This window comes from Sinocyclocheilus anshuiensis, unplaced genomic scaffold (assembly GCF_001515605.1).
Source record: "Sinocyclocheilus anshuiensis isolate Anshui unplaced genomic scaffold, SAMN03320099.WGS_v1.1 scaffold71, whole genome shotgun sequence".
Lineage (NCBI taxonomy): Eukaryota > Metazoa > Chordata > Actinopteri > Cypriniformes > Cyprinidae > Sinocyclocheilus > Sinocyclocheilus anshuiensis.
Genome location: NW_015548203.1, coordinates 1254111 through 1259502, shown reverse-complemented (window position 1 = coordinate 1259502; position 5392 = coordinate 1254111). Strand labels below are relative to the sequence as shown.

Sequence of the window (5392 nt, the reverse complement as noted above, 5' to 3'; positions counted from 1 at the left end):
TCCTGCTGATTACAGAACCGGCTTTTTTAACAAAATGCGCATGACAAGCACATTCGATTAATCATGCAGCCCTAGTCCATGCTAAGAGAGATTTAACATGTTAAACAAGTAACAGACCACATGTTCTTTAGAAATACTGCTTATAGAAGTTGTCTGAATATCTACACTAAACCACTCAAAAGTAGTGCACTGAGTCTTAATATGTCAAAGAGCAATTTAAAACACAAAAATACACATCAAAGCAGTATTTCAAGGTGATAAATCAATGTAAAATCCAATCTTGAGGGGTTTAAAAGCACATTAAGCAGAATGCATAAGGTTTGGGATCACACAACAAGTGATGATAAAGGAAAATCTTTGCCAATTTTTTTTATTGTACAGACACCCAAAAACAAGGGTTTTAAAGAACTCCAAGGCAAACCGTTGGAAGGTTAACACTAAAAATACTATGAAATAGTTGAAACCCAAGATGACGAAAAATCACGGATGTTGAAACGAAGAGCGAATAAATGGGGACAGATCCAATGGCAATCAAGGCAAGGCATTTGAAGCGTCTTTTATTTATCTTACTCAGAAATAGTGTTGTCAAAAGACCCGGTATTTCGGTACCAAGTCGGCATTGGTTTTGTACATTTAATTTTTGTTTAACGTTATTAATAAAAATGTTGTTCAATTAGCATGTTTTTGTGTTTTGCTTTGGTACCGAAATTGGTACCAAGAACCGTGGATTTTCACTGGTATCGGTACCGAATACTGAAATTTTGGTACCGTGACAACACTACTCAGAAATTCAAGATGAACCAAGCAGCCTCAAATCAGATCTCCTGAATCAGACAATCAACAGGAAATCCACAAACCTTCTCTCTCGTTTACAGTAAACCAATGTGACAAACAGCTCAGAGGAGGAACTCTGACTGTTAAAGGACATTTTGCATAATATTCATCATGTTTTGCATTTTGAATAACAATCAGTCGTGTGCAATGTGGTTGAATGGCTGACAAAGCTGGGAAATCTGCTACTCGGAGCCAAAATGAATCAAGTCATTCCCTAATCAGTTTAGTAATCAAAGACAAACAAGACCCAGTTATATATACACATGAGCTTAACCTGTTTACCCTCCACCATTTTCGCTCCATACTGGCTTCATTCATGACCTGGTGAGTGATTGTGGCCCCAGAGGAAAGCAGCAGCGGTCTACACCGGGTTAAGGGCTGATTTCAGCTCTCGGCATCGTCTTAGTGCTACTTAATCAGGGTTGATGACTCTTTAAGACTCTTTCTATCTCTTTTCATTACTGCCCGCAGCAGTCGACCATCAAAACAGCATGCAGGACAGCATTCTGTGGGCCATTGCTAGCTAACACAGGACTAACCGCATCTCAACTCTCCTGCAAACATACTGGAAGTGCTCAGTTTCAGAGCCAAGGTGTTTCTTTAACTGAGCTGCATCGATACGGCGCAGACTGAGGCTCAGTTATCCACTCTATAGGTCAATAAATGCTTCATGGGGTTCGGACAACTAACAGTGTGTGATAGCTTCGTCTTCGTCCATGTCGATGAGTTTACAAACCTACCCAGGCAAGCGGCAAAAAACACCCTGTTTTCAGTAAAACATCTTTCAGTTGATCATATGCAAGAGAGTTAAACAAAGCACCGGTCCATGTTGGCCATGGGCCCCCAACATCCCTCTCCAACCAAACTGACATGCATCCAAACACAAGGTTACACCCCGACGGGGGTGACCTTCATAGAGACTTATTCTGGAACACCAGGTCCAGACAGCACTACATCAACCAGCCTCTGAGCGCAAAGGGGTTTGTGTTGCTGTCATTTCTCTGCGGCGGCGGAAAAGCGGAAGAAGGTGTCCGTACAGCACAGCACTTCATCAATATTATTATGCTGGTGACACATGCCAGAACTAGAAAAATCAGCCAGCTCATGTAGGTTGCTTTCTAATTGGACACTGTTATACATTGAGGCATTATAGGCTCTAAGATTTTCAAATACAGCAATAATGAAGACGATTACAACAGACGAAAGGAAACCGAGGATGCAGCCTTTGTCAATTATGCCTCAAAGCTATGGAACACACAATCAATAAATATTAAGGAAGATGCTATATTTTAAAAAGAAAGCTAAAAACGTATATATATTTTTTCGTTTTTAACTATAACTTTTTTTTTCTAGTGAATTATATGTATTGTTATCTTTTATTATTATTTTGTTTTAATTTCCATTTTTGTTATACGTTATGTATGTTCATTTTATTTTTATTATCATTAAAAAGTGGGTTAAGGCAGTTGCTCCCTAAATATTTTTAAAAGAAAACTAAAAAAATAATTACATTTTTATTTTAGCATTTAACTAGCAAATTATTTTTCTATGACAGGTTTTAATTTCCATTTTTTGCTATGCATTTTATGTATATTAATTTTATCTTTACTATCATTAAATAAAATAATATTTTATTGTCATTAAATAGTTATATTAACTAAATATAACTATGGTATTTTATTATCTTACTCAAAGAAATAGTTTATTGTCAACAATGTGCCATGTAGAAATCCACAACCTAAAAAGCAAATTAAGGGATGTGCCAGAAATATTTTTAAAATGATGAGCAGGTAAATGGGATGAAGGTATTTTGGTGATATATTTTAAAACAAAACAGTCTACAACATCAAAAACAAGATCATGTAGCCAAAATAAGCCAATGTTTGATAAGTATGGGTTTTTCAATGACTGATGAGAATACTGACCAAAAGAGCAGGTCAAGATAACGTTGACTACATAATGCAATTTAATGAAATAAAACACACAGAAGTGCAAAGTGTGAAAAGCTGTTGGTGAATTTGTGGCAAAGAGGTACCTGTTTTGTTTATTGGTTATGCATGCACAGATTTCAGTTAATTTTCCCCAATCTATCACTAAAAATACCCTTAAAAATGACTAATTCTGCGAGCAATGTACATTCCTCTGGAATTATTCTAGTCCTGCTTCGAAGCCAATTACTTCCAACATTGAAGTCAAAGGTCAAGTGCTTTCCCTAATTCTCTTAAATAAGCGATCAATGGAAACCACCACTTAAATTTAGGTTGATGAACGCCAGTTAACTAAAGCATCGAAATGATGCATGCCACAACAGTGTAAGGCTATTTAGGTGAGGAAAGCAAAGTTAAAGACTCCTAAACCATCTCCCCAACCCCCTCAACATGCACCCACGCCTCCAACATGACATTCTGAATCAGACCAGCAACTGTCAAACACACGCCTCCATCTGACCAGAACTGAGTCTTTAAGGAGACTTCTCGTTACTGCATCTCATACAAGTTTTGATCGAGTCGGAATGGATCACTCTTCCTCCTTCCCCATTCCATCAGTTTAACTTGTACCAAAAGTGGTGTCACCTGCTGGGAAATCAATGGAAATCAATATGAGCTGGAAGGATCATTACCAGTAATGGATTTAAGTATAGCTTTACCCCTAAGATAGCATGAATTCGATACTACATATTTACAACTATGACGTAGACTTATATAACACCCCGTCATGTTTTGAATGAGTGACGTTATGCTGTCGTCACAAGATGCCAATGCCAACGTAAAATACGTCATTGACAATGTTTCCCTAAAAAGCATTTGATTAAATATTACCCTTTATACTATTTTTAATAGCATATGTTATTAATATGTTAAACAAAATTGCTCAAAATGAACATACACCTTCATTAAACCCATATTGTATAAGCCCCTGAGGTAATTCAGATGACATTATTAGAAAGCAAAACACGACTGAATAAAGCACAAGACTCCCTCAGGATAAGACAATTACTCAGGCAAGCCATAAATAAGTAAAAATAATAAAACTAAACCTTGATTGCAGCCAGACTGCTGACTAATCCACAGTAAACCACACATAAACAGGTTAGCTAGCCAGGTTAGCTAGTTAGCTGGCTTTAAAGACCAGCATTAAACGGCCATTGTACAGGAATGCGAGATTGATTCCTTTTTACTTTTATTCCTTCATTTTACTTTTTATGTTGTCCATTCGCATACATCATTAAACAATCTTTCGGTTTCCATTCAACAGCCCTAACGTTACTGACCCAAGCAGGGTTTCAAACACAGACTGTCCGGCGCGAATTAACACGCAAAAACGGCCTAAATCTACTTTTTCTGTCCCATTTTGATGCTTTTCCCACTTTGCGATGAAATATCAGAGTGGGACAGGACAATATCCGGGATGGCTTTCTTACCCGTGGAGTTGAGATCCGTGTGAGCTTGTGTAAATGAGTGTGTGTTGCTCGTGTAATCTTAACAGCAGTAATAATATCCCAAAGCAGCCGCGCTCTCCCAATAGTCCTCGGCCATGATCCTCTACTCCTGCTGCTGCTGTTTGTCCAGTCTCCACTGCTGCTGGAGCGACTCCACTAGACCCCGCATGTCTCACCAATGCTCCTTCTCTCCTGCAATTGCTAAAACGTTACAGCAGCTGTTCCTTTCCTTGCCAAATCCGGACTGGAGTGGATCATGGAAGCGATAGAGCAGCTGCGAATAGATCCAGGAGTCACTCACTCATTGGATGGGTTGGGGAACGTGTCATTATGTCATTGAGCTAATTCTTGTGTAGTTAATACGTTTTTATAATATATCTATGTTTTATTATGATGTATCCCTGATTAGGTTGATTCTGTACATTATGCGTCCCTGCAGTCATGAAATTTGGATACGAAGTGAAAGCGTCCACCCCTAATAAATTAAACTGGCTCATAGTGGGCTGATCCGAGTTCCGTTCAAGCAAGTTAGACTGTACCATTCAGGCGGAATGCGCAGGGGAGATGCAGTAGCAGTGCAGTGTGCTGTAAGCTACTGTTTGTCATGCTGAGCTGTTACATATTTTTGACATATTATTTAAAAAATTACGTTAAATTGCAGTTGTTTGTAATAGGATCAGATTTATCATTAAAAAGGCTTCTCAATGTAGATATACATTGTTACACCCTAGCTTAAGGAATAAGTGTATCATTAAGTGCATCTGTAAGTGTATTATTCTATTAGAATGGGGCGTATACTGAAATTCAGACAATCTATCTATCTATCTATCTATCTAATATAAATATTTTTTGAATACTGGTTTGTATTCTATGGAGAGCCTAATTATGCAAAATTAAATCATGAAATAAATGTTGAAATATATAAATAAATCTTTAATACATAATTAATTAAATGCATAAATACCTGCATAAATAAATAAATATTATATTTATTTATTCATTAATTCATTCATTCATTTGTTTATTAATTAATTAATTAATTCATCTCTCTCTCTCTCTCTATATATATATATATATATATATATACAGTATACATATACACACACAAACACAAATTAT

The 5392-nt window shown here is 37.0% G+C and overlaps 1 protein-coding gene across 3 annotated transcripts in view; it reads right to left on the bottom strand.

The window, feature by feature from the left end:
* The window catches only part of LOC107653433 (cyclin-dependent kinase 16-like), a 31956-nt gene extending 27386 nt beyond the window's left edge, over positions 1-4570 (bottom strand). For all 3 annotated transcript variants that reach the window (XM_016440149.1, XM_016440147.1, XM_016440148.1), the window contains exon 1: positions 4256-4570. The gene's annotated coding sequence lies outside the window, so the exon portion shown is untranslated. The remainder of the gene's footprint in view (positions 1-4255) is intronic.
* Between the last annotated feature and the right edge of the window lie 822 nt (positions 4571-5392).